Here is a 12,266-nt window from a genome sequence, read left to right as displayed (position 1 = left end):
GATAAGTTTCTGGGCGAGCACCAAAAATAACTCTATTCTCCACTCAGACATATTTTGAATGGTTTCATGTGATGATGGGGGAAGGGAGCACATGCAATCACGTAACCTTCAAAGCTCACAGTTCTCATTAACCTATGCGAAATGCCAAAGGCTTTCTAGCTCAACCTGGCAAAGTTATCAAGAGAGCTTCATACCAGGACTCCTACCAAACAAACCCACTCAATATTTGCCCACATCACTTCTGCTGGCCATGTATATCACAAATGTGTCTTTGATTTATTCCTGTGAATGCAGTAAAAGGCAGATGTCCACAACCAAAGCAACATCTTTCATGACTGTATGGATTTCCAATATTCTAGAAAAAAAACCACAGCACTTCATAGGCTAATTGTGTTGTTCATAGCTTCCCTGATAGAAAAACAGCAGCACCTTTCTTCTCTACCTGCTCTCAAGTCCCATGGATGACATCTCTAGAAAACAAAGCATCAAGAGGAATCCAGCTGCACCAGCCCAGCCCAACAGCGATGCAGGTGGCAAATTCCCCCTGGAGTCCTAAGACAATGAGACTGCTCATTAGGGCTGGGTGGGACAGCAGAAATGGGAATAGACATTTCCCTTCATTCATCAAACTGGAACAAGATGGAGAGTTCAGAAAAAAAAACAAGCACTTGGCCGAGTCAATGACTGGGGACAAATTGGGAGAGACTTTGATCATTAAAAGTGCAAAGAAAGAAGGTTGAAAAGAAGTTGTTACATAAAGAGGATTCTTCAGTTATGGGCATGTTTGATCCAATTCGCAGCTAAGGATGTGCACCCATTTTAAACGGAAAATCCTTTAGCTTTGGTATGAATTTATCCAGCCTGCCAGACAAATTGCTCATATCAAACTGTCATTTGGATGTGCAGCCATTGAAAACACAGTTAAAGCATGTCCCTTAATTAGAAATCCCGTGGAAATGAAAACAATCCTCTCTGGCATCCAGTTGCCCTGGATGGTAAGTCGGACTTATCATCTGGCACGGTTCCTTTCCTGTTTGCGTGGGTGGACGGAGGCAGACAAGGAATTCTGCTCCCCTTCCAACAGCCCTTGGAGACGAAAAACCTCCCGTGCCAAGGGTTCCTCTCCCGCCAGCGTCTCACTACAAACAGGTCTGGCAGAAATTCTCAGATTAGAGGTGGATGGACAGGCGACTTCTGCCTAGTAGGGACCAAGAGAAGCTTAGCACAACATTTTAATCGCAGTATCACAGTATGTTTGGGATTGGAAGGGACCTCAAAAGATCATCTAGTCCAATCCCCCCATGGAGCAGGAATGCCCAGGTGAGGTGGCACAGGAACATGTCCAGGCGGGTTGGAATGTCTCCAGAGAAGGAGACTCCACAACCTCCCTGGGCAGCCTGGGCCAGGCTCTGTCACCCTCACTGAGAAGTTTCTTCTCAAATTTAAGTGGAACCTCTTGTGTTCCAGCTTGATCCCATTACTCCTTGTCCTATCATTGTTTGCCACCGAGAAGAGCCTGGCTCCATCCTCGTGGCACTCACCCTTTATATATTTATAAACATTAATAAGGTCCCCCCCTTAGTCTCCTCTTCTCCAAACTAAAGAGACCCAGCTCCCTCAGCCTTTCTTCAGAAGGGAGATGCTCCACTCCCTTCAGCATCTTTGTTGCCCTATGCTGGACCCTCTCCAGCAGTTCCCTGTCCTTCTGGAACTGAGGGGCCACAACTGGACACAATATTCCAGATGGGGTCTCACCAGGGTAGAGTAGAGGGGAAGGAGGACCTCTCTCGATCTATTCCAAACCTGTTTCATTTCACTAGATAGGAGTCTCTTTTACCAGGTTGCATTCGTTTTCCGGAAAAATGTCTTTAGTCATCTGCTAGTAAACACAATACAACTCAGTAATTACCTCCTGCTACTGGAAAGACTAAGTAATTTGGTAATATCAGTCCTTTCAACTCTATCAATTTTATTGCTGGTCTGGTGTTACTAAATATTTTGTTCAAAGTGCCATGTGCCAGCAGCTTGTTATTATATAAGAATTTCAGGCTCATTAAAAATTAAAATAAGTCTCAAATCCCTCACCATTGTGAAAAAGATCTTAAAAGATTAATCCCAAATGTAAAAAAGCAAAAGGTGTATTTTAGCAGCGAGGACGGTTAACCATTGGGTTGATTCGCTCTGGGATATCACAGAATCATAGAATAATTTGGGTTGGAAGGGACCTTCAAAGGTCATCTAGTCCAACCTCCAATATGTTAAGTTCTTTCTTACTTGAAATCTTTAGGTCAAGATGGCACAGCACATCGTCTCACAGGCAGCAGGTTGTCTGGCACACGAGCTTTTGAGTTCTACCAGGAATCATAAAGTGAAAATCTCTGGCTCGTATTTCACTGATCAGCTGAGAGGTTCATTCCCAGGGCGACCTCAGACTATTGACTGATGGGAAGAGAACTCAAAGTGTTTTGGTTTTGTGACACCTTCATAAGCTTTGAATGTTATAAACTGGAAGTTTTGATACAGTGCCTTCAATTTCTCTGAAAACGTGCTTTGTTTATGGCTCCTTTTTACAGGATATTTCTCACTTTATAGGAAATAGATCCTCAGTTGTCAGCCAATAAAGCCAGTTGACTTGAGATGAGCTACCTCAGGATTTTACCACAATTAGATCTAGCAACTTCTCCTTTCCTTCAGGAAGAGCTCCCGAAGCGGTTATCAGATCCAAGCATGTTTGCAAGAAAACCTCATCCCTCAGATTTCTCGGTTTTTAGAGAGGTTACAGACCAGCTCCACAGAGGTTTGGTGGCAATTTCCTCTTATCCCACAAAAGGACCTGGGGAGACTGAAGAAGTGACACAATTGTGTCCCCCGGGGACTCCACATATGGGGGTTCAGAGGTGTGAAGACAGAAACAGAGGAATCTGCCCCATGCCAATCTTTACCTGGGAAAGCTACTTCTGCTGTGGGAGTAATGTAACAAATTTGGTGTGGTTCTGTTCCTTTTCCATCACTTTCCCCACCAAGAAGTTCTCTGTTGCTTGGCTAAGCTTCCCAGGACAGAGGCTGAGGAGAGGAGATTGACTGCAAGAAGTAATAAAAATAAAAATAGGGTATTAAATAAGGCATTACTGTAGAGTAATAGGAAGGGTGGAAAGGAATGGGCTCATGCATATTACAGTCCCATAAAAGAGAAAGAATTCTTAAATGAGTATTAGAGGGCTGAGTTACAGCATGAGAAAACTAGTTTAATCACCTATTGTGCAGCTGAAGTTAATTTTGTATAGATTTTACAGATGTCTCAGCTATCATGCAATGCTCCACACAATTCCTGTGGGTGAGGCTCCACTTCTATCACACGTGTTGTTAATGATGCCATTACTGGGGCAAATCTTCCACCAACTTGAGTTAGATGTTTCCTCAAGAAGGACCTGAGATCAGAAAACACCTGATGAATATACATGGCAGGAGGACGAAGCTGCTTCCTGACTACACAGAAGAGAAACACGTGGTGTGTGGGGATACATAAATACACACAGAGATGATTTCCACCCAGGCAACCTCAGTTGAATTAGCTCCAACCATCTTTGGAACAAACCTTTAAAGTCCCTCTGGTGGGAGGTGTTTCCTGGGGAACGTCATATAACAATCTAAAATGAATTAGAGGCCTAGTCCTTGTTTGGGAACGTAAACTATTTTCTACGGATTGGGTTTGAAAATATGCTGCTAACAGGTGATTCATCTAATTGTACATCCAAGTCATGACTGAGTGACCAAAAGACTGATTGCTCCAAGTGCCCACCTGAAAATCTAACAAACAGGTAACTGGATGGCCAAATAAGCAATTAGCAGCCAAATTAGATGATTAGTTATCAATCAGTTATCAATCAGCTCAGCTGCTCATCATGTTCATCAGACATCTAAAAGAGTAGCAGGAAGCTAACTAAAAAATTATTCATGACCGCTTAGCAGTTTGCTAAATCATGGATAGTCAAATGACCTCAACAAGTTGTTTCTTGGGTCTTAAACAAGCCCAATCTCTTTTCACAGTGATTTTAAATCTCTAGGAGTCATGCAAAGTGTGGATTAAAACATTCACTGTGTATCCTGAGAGGGACATCCCCAGCATATGCAGGGGAGGGGAGGGAAAGGTCATATTTAGTGTAAGAGAAGGCTATTTTTCACTTGCCAGACAGCTCACCCCCTTAGAAATCAAACTACAGATAATACACACCTCAGAGCACCTGTAGCAGGCTCATCAGCACAAGGAATTACACAGGAGTAGGAGGAACATGCAGGACTCCCAGCATGGCAAACACGTGCAGATCCTCGTAGAACAACATGGGTTCCCTCCACCTCCTGCAGCTGCAGAGACCAAAGTCTAGGAGGGGAATAATCAAATGCTCTGGTTTAGGCAGCCCCCAGAACCTGGAAAGAAAGAAGGAGAAGCAGCAAGTGAGGGATGAGCTGATTTGAACCCTACTCAGAGAATCCATATTCGTCTGCCCTGCATGTTATCTACATCTGGAGATACTCCACACAAATAAACTGCAGGCTGCACACTTAAAAATACCTTAGTTGCTGCTTAGTTTGGAAGCAAACATCAAGATTCCTCCCGTTTCAACGGCCACTGCAACACAGCCACCGCTTTCTGTCACCGCTGGTGACAACGTGCTAAATTGTCACTGACCTCCATGACATAACGAGCAACCAGACCCTGATACAGGCTGTGAATTTGGGTAACTCCTGCCGTTTTCACTGGCTTTAATGCCTGGTGGGAGCGTTTGCCCATGGGTGTATCCCAGCACCTGCTGTCCCGGGACGTCGGTGCGTGTCACCAGAGGAAGGCCAGCCCTGTCCCCAGGGTACTGGTGGGAAATTGCAAGAGGAATCACTGATGTCACCACTTCTGATGTGGGAATCTATCGTAAACACACTCCCTTGCAAAACGCAACATTCTCCAGAAGAAGAAAGGAAATTCTGCTGTTTGGGAAATAATGTCAGATGACTTTGGATACAATAGTTAACTTTCCTCATGGCCGGAGAAAAAAACAGTTCCTGGCTTGACTGGAATTGTCCGTATGTGTTGATACATGTGTTAATCTTAAATCACTGGTTGGTTGAGCCTCCCCTGGTGACCTGGAGTAACAGTAGAAGCCATTTCGACTCTTCTTTGATTTTCACAGGTGTTCTATTGCTTGTTCTAATTGCTTCCAACACAGAGCCAGGCTTTCGCTGACCTGCAGGCACATCATTGTAGCTACTACTTTCCACTGGTCTCTTAAGTATTAGGAAGAAAACAGTTAAGATGTAGAAGCAGTTGTAGTTGCGATATTTTTGTATTCTACAGGTCCAGGGCTCTTGGTTACTGCTGCCTTCTGTTTATGTGACTTTTGATCTGCAGACCAAGTATTTGCCAAATGCTATTTCAGCCCTTGCATGTTTGAAGTGCCATGGTCTTGGGCAGTTGTGCAGCAGATGGGTTCAGTGACACAGTGATGTGCTGCGACCACTGAAGAAATGGAAACACCAACTTTATTTTACAACAAAATGAGAAAAAATCATTTTGTGAATAACGAAATGCAAGCTTGCACAGCTATATTGCTGTAATTCTGAAAGAGAGGTGCTTTTCATGTTCCTGGGTAGAAAGCTCTCCTTATTAGACAAGTGCTTTTGAGGTCAGATTTTGTGTTCTTTTGCCGCTGTTCCACGATGATCCCCTGCACCCCTGTGCTGAGGTTCCCAAACATGTATAAATGGTGAAGGATCACAAGTTTGCCAACGTAGCACATATTTCTAACCTGACAGGAATTTCTGAAAATGCCAACCTGTGTAGCTAAATGTTTGCTCGCTCTTCCAACTGCTGCTTCCTCTCCCCATCCTCTTCCCATGGCTACATGTGATATTTTTGATCCAAGAATCACAGTGATCACAGCCTGAGGTTAGTACCTATGGACTCCTTTGCTGTTCTTTCCAAAAGTCTTCAGCCTCTTCACTGACAGAATAGAAAAGTAGCAAGGAAACGTTTGCTTGGCTTTAGAAATCTTCCAGTCTTTGGGAGATATCGAGGTGTTGACAGTACAGCTTATTAGAGAGCTGCAAACATGAAAAGGAAGCAGTTGCATGATTTTATAAGTGCAGTTTGGACAATGAAACAAAAATACCTGGTGAGCACTTAAAAACCAAGACTCATGAGATCAACTTATTCCCCTGTGTCTTTGGGAAGCATGGATGCATAAGCCTCCAAAATTTTATCATTGCCATCATACTGAAGCACTTACATAAACACAAATTAACAAAGTCAATCATAACAATTGGGGGGTATCTCCTTCGTAATTACAGCAATTTCCTTAAAAGGAAAATAATTCTATTATCTTGGCAATGGAAGAGGAAATTTTAAACGAAGTCAACTTTTATGTATCCAGTGAGCATGCTACAAAAATATCACAGACCTTTCTAGTCCACTGGAGAAATGATCCAGATAAAATGTATTCCTGCCCCCCACCATCCCTCTGAAAGCAGATGATCTACAGGAATATTTCGGTGAGCAGCCCAGAAGCCATATAGTTTTATTAGTTCAATATTACACATGCAAAATCATAAGAATCTCTTTTCTTTCCTTCTCACTTGGGTCTCCAGTTTGCAGGATGAATGCTCACAGGGCTGTAGATACAAAGACATGTTATGTGAGGCTGAGGAGCGGCTGAGGGACCTGGGGGGTTCAACCTGGAGAACAGGAGCTGAGGGGAGGCCTTCTGATCTCTGAACTGCCTGAAAGGAGCTTGGAGCATGGAGGGGTTTTGGTCTCTTCTCCCAAGTCCAAAGTGATGGGATGAAAGGAAATGGCCTCAAGTTGCACCAGGGGAAGTTGAGGTTGGATGTTGGGAACAATTTCTTCCCCAAAGGGCTGTTGGGCATTGGAACAGGCTGCCCAGGGCAGTGGTGGAGTCACCATCCCTGGAGGGGTTGAACAGATGAGGTTCTCAGGGCCATGGGTTAGAGGTGGAATTGGCAGTGCTGGGTTAACAGTTGGACTCAATGATCTTAAAGGTCTTTTTCAACCAAAATGATTCTATGATTCTATGTTCAAATGCTTTGCTGCATCAGGATGAGCAGCACCCTCAGACCAGCTCTGACACCTCTATGACAATCTAGCAGAGGGAGACAGAAGCAGTCTTAAAGTTTAATAAAAGGTTGTTATCTCGACTTTCCTTTTTCAAGTCAGAACCCAGCAACAAAAAAGGCACTGAGAAAGAAAACACTGAAACACCTGGACAAGGCACTTGACAGACAGCCCAAGGCACCTCTGTAGAGACAGGACAGCCGAGCAGCAACCTGATTTCCTTGGGGACATGGGCAACTTCACTCACAGCCCTGCGTACCCCTGTCCCATTCTACCACCATCCTCTTCATATAGGTCAATCGCAAGCCCCTGCCCACCTGCATCACCCAGCAGGATCGAGCTGTGGCTGGTTGGGAAGCTCGTTACACGTGTGTGGTCAGACTTGCAAACAGAACATCACACTAAGACTATAAAAGAAATATTGAACTAATTTTTTCCAAGTATGATCTAACTGGGTGGGGGCACTACCAGGCTCACAATAAGCTAATGATAGCTGAAATAAAACATTTACATATAAATATTCGCTCCTAAAATTTATTAGCAGCAGAGAGATAATGGTGTAACTCGTTGATGAAGAGTCGCTAATGAGATCATATTTGACTTAATGTGAAGCTTGTAGGCATTGTTTCTTGGAGGAAGTACTCATTGTGTGTAGTACAATAAAAACTGTGTTTTAAAACAAAGAGATAACATAGTTGCCTTAACACAGCAGCAGCGTTGTCGTTGTAAATCTGCTGTGCCACATATCTTATTACATTTTCATAGCAGAAGAGGGAATTTATGATGTGATACTACAAGCTCCGCCAGCCTTCTTCTGTCAGTGGGGTACCTCTCTTAACTCACATCTAAAATATTTGCTGATACTGAAACGTGACTGTGAGATACAAAACCAGTCTTTTACAATTCACAAGAACATTGTATTCATCTAGCTTAGTGCAAAAAGAAGAAAAACAAATAGCCTGAGCATCTGTTTCTGCAAAGAGTGGACACTGTTGGGCAAATGCTTCTGTTCTATGGGAAGAACAAAGAGAGGGAACCGCTGCTGAGCCCACGCGGCTTTTGTGGGTGAAGCAGTGACACAAAGATGTTATTACTGTTTCTACCACATACAAAATCGATGCCAAGGCTGTATGCGAGACCCTCACCTTTCTCATTACCTTTTGGGATAAGATTCAACGCACGTAAACAGTCTTTGGGCTTGAATCTCCTGTAGCCAAATATCAACAGCAATGGGGTCAGGGCATTATATTTATTCTTTCTGGCTCATACTAAGCTGCAATATGCTCCCCATGGTCAAGGATTGAGCATTTACTTTCTTTCTGGGGACCAGCTGCAGTATATTTCAAATATGCTGGCCTAGATACAATTGCTACTTAGGCACGACAGGGCCGGGTCCATTATCAGCACAAGTTAAGTCTTACGATAATAAAGGTTCAGTATTGAAAACTCCCATTGATGAATTAGAAAAAGGTACAAGTGATACTGTAAATTTAACTTGACCAAAGTATTAGAGAGGTTTCTGTTTACCTTAATAGAGAAAGAACTTGGTGTCAAGAAAATCATACTTTTGGGCAAAAGAACTAAGAGCAACTTGGTGTGTCATTTATGAATAAGACACTAGCAAGAAAAATCTAGTTGGTTCAAATCAAGAGGGAAATAATAAGAAAAAGAACTTCAAAAGCATTCAGAGGGACAAACATTCCACCAAGACAAAGTCATCTGTCCTTACTTTCCCAAAAGCAGCATGATCAACACTGATTATGGGATTTCAAGCCCTGGATGTTTCTTTGCATTGCCCAAGCAGAGAATGAAAATGCTTTATGATACCAAAAGGACACAAGGAAGATCCTCAGATATTACAAAGCAGAGACCAGGATTTAATGCCTTTAAAAAAGATCAGTGCCTGCATCCCGCCCACATGATGACGTGAGACACAGCCCATCACAGTTATGACTGGTCGTGTAGTTTTAGGTAATGCACTGATATAATACTAAACAACAACATATGCACGGCGTTTGTAATGAGATTGGACTTTTAACCTTCTGAAGCAGCGGGAAACAATGGGGCTTTTAAAAATACCAGCTCAGAGGTAAGGAGAGGGTCAGCCCAATACAATATATAAGTATAAAACCAGTTGCATAGCTGAGTTTCACTTTAAAACTTGAATTATTTGAAAGAATAAGAGGAAATCGGAGGAGGAGGGAGAAAAATAAAGCTGTCATATGGGGAAGAACTAGGAGACAACACAAGAGAGGAGGCATGTACAGCCCCTCACAAACAACCCAGCTACCTCAAGGCTCCCTGCGCTCCTCTGGGGCTCAAGCTCACACCCTGACACGAGAGGCTCCTCGTCCATGGGCCTGAGCAGCAAACTGAACGCCGAAATCTGCGGGGTGACTTCTGTTCCTCACACACACAGAAATGCAACCCAGCATTTGTTCTTTTCGAATGACTGCTCTGTCTGCACTGATGAGCCAGACGAGACCGAAGGCAGACCGGCGGCTGTTATGAATGGGACTAGGGAGGTTCCAACTGATTGACGCCAACCTAATGAACTTGGTGAACTTGAAATTGTGATGTTCAAGCTCTGAGTGCCCACAGTGCCACCGAAAAAAGTTAAAAATCGCTGTTGTCCTTTGCCAGTGCAGGCTGTGTTAGTGCCCTACGGACACACGGACCCACCTCGTGAAGTTCATGGCTACCACGATGTGCTCCTGCCATGTCACCAAGAGGAAGTTGTTTTCTGTCGGGTGAGGAGTAAATCACAGGATAGGATGAGCAGGCAGCTGCCATCCTGTGAGCCAGAGCATGCACAATCCTCTCCTGCGACCGGTCATGCTCTCTTCAAATGATCGGAGTTTTGGTTACATCATGGGCCAAATTTTGTGACTGATACACGCCAAGGGAAAGACTTTGGGGATCACACAGAAAATACTATCAAGCGATGAACCACTATAGCAACAGATAAGAGTCTGAATCTCACTTTTTGCCATAAACCAGCCTTGGAAAAAGAGCAGGGAGTGATTCCCATAGCAGAAGATGAGTGGATTTGGTCTGAGCTGTGGGCTGAACTTCAGCATCAGTGTGTGCCGAAACAAGAGCTCCCCTGGGGACATGGGAACAGCAGCCAGTTCTTCCAAGTCTTCCCTTGTGTTGTCACTCCTCCTGCCTCCCCTGAGTCCCTCTCTCCAATTCAATCCCCTACAACCCTGAGACCAGTCTAAGTCATTGGCTTCGACCATGTTCTCACTTGCCAGGGCAGAGGCCTTTTTATCATGTTTCTCTCACATCAAACAAACAGGGGCAAAGCCAAGGAGGGTTAAAGCAAAGAATTCCTGTTGGACACGAGCCTTCAAATCATCAAACTCTGGCACCATTTTTGATAGGAATATTGCACTAGACAGGATCACACTGAATTCACATCTCTGCGATCTCAGCCAGCCACTAGCACCATCTATATCAGGAAAGCATTTGTTTCACACATCATCAAACAGTACAGGCCACTCAACATACATAATTACTCAGTATACTACTGAACCAACGTCAGTCTCCTAGGAAAAAAACCATAGCTACAACTCTGACCTGCCTCAAGAAGAGCAGAACAGATCACAGTGGCTCACTAATGCAGCCATGGGAATTTGTTAAATCAAAGAACTGAGGAAATACATAAACTCAGACACTCTAAGTCTCCTGTGAAATGGAATTGGGGGGGGCTTAGGGAAGAGCAGCTTCCCCAGCTTCTGCTCAAGAGCTCCCTGATATCCTCACTACCATGCCACCTCTGCCATCCAGCGAGACCTAGACAGGCTGGAGAGTTGGGCGGGGAATAACCTAATGAAATTTAACAAGGAAAAGTGTAGAGTCCTGCATCTGGGCAGGAACAACCCCAGGTTCCAGTATCGGTTGGGAAATTACATATTAGAGAGCAGTGTAGGGGAAAGGGACCTGGGGATCCTGGTGGACAATAGGATGACCATGAGCCAGCACTGTGCCCTTGTGGCCAGGAAGGCCAATGGCATCTTGGGATGTATTAGAAGGGGGGTGGTTAGTAGATCAAGAGAGGTCCTCCTTCCCCTCTACTCTGCCCTGGTGAGACCCCATCTGGAATATTGTGTCCAGTTCTGGGCCCCTCAGTTCAAGAAGGACAAGGCACTGCTGGAGAGGGTCCAGTGTAGGGCAACAAAGATGATTAAGGGAGTGGAGCACCTCCCTTATGAGGAAAGGCTGAGGGAGCTGGGTCTCTTTAGTTTGGAGGAGACTGAGGGGTGACCTTATTAATGTTTATAAATATATAAAAGGTGAGTGCCATGAGGATGGAGCCAGGCTCTTCTCGTTGGCAAACAATGATAGGACAAGGGGCAATGGGATCAAGCTGGAACACAAGAGGTTCCACTTAAATTTGAGAAAAAACTTCTTCTCAGTAAGGGTGACAGAGCACTGGAACAGGCTGCCCAGGGGGGTTGTGGAGTCTCCTTCTCTGGAGACATTCAAGACCCACCTGGACATGTTCCTGTGCAACCTCACTTAGGTGTTCCTGCTCCAGCAGGGGGATTGGACTAGATGATCTTTTGAGGTCCCTTCCAATCCAGAACATACTGTGATACTGTGATATTCCCATCTTGGTGCTGTCTCAGATGGTGGCGGTTTTACTGAGGAAAACTCCAGTTATCCAAGGCTTAAACACTCATTTCAGAATGCATGTCCAGAAACCTCTTCTCTCCCGTTAGGCTTGGAGTTCAGGATTTTACTTCATTTGGGCTTTTCCCTTTCCTAGATCTGATTTTTAAGGGCACTTTTTGCTTTCCAATGATGGCACCTGCGACAGTGATGTGCAAGGCAGTCTGCCTCCAGCTCCTGACCAAGAAACGACTCCTGTCACCGCTAAGGCACTCAGAACATGGCACGTCCCCTTCACAGGGCTGAGCAGCACTGGAAGTAGCTCAGCACTGTAGTCCCTCATCAAGCAAAATGACTCAAGGAGGATTTGGCAGGAGAAAAAGCAGCAAAATCTGACCTGAGTCAAATGCAGCTCTCCAAGAAATTCCTTTTTTACTCGCAAGCGACGTGCAGACTGGAACTGCCTTCCTGTGACTTAGCACCACAGCATTAGAAAGGAGCCTGTCACCCAGGGATGTTTTTCAACAAT

This window comes from Nesoenas mayeri (genome assembly GCF_963082525.1).
Source record: "Nesoenas mayeri genome assembly, chromosome: 5".
NCBI classification, from domain to species: domain Eukaryota; kingdom Metazoa; phylum Chordata; class Aves; order Columbiformes; family Columbidae; genus Nesoenas; species Nesoenas mayeri.
The sequence above is the reverse complement of the archived record's forward strand: the minus strand, read 5'-3'. Positions refer to the sequence as shown.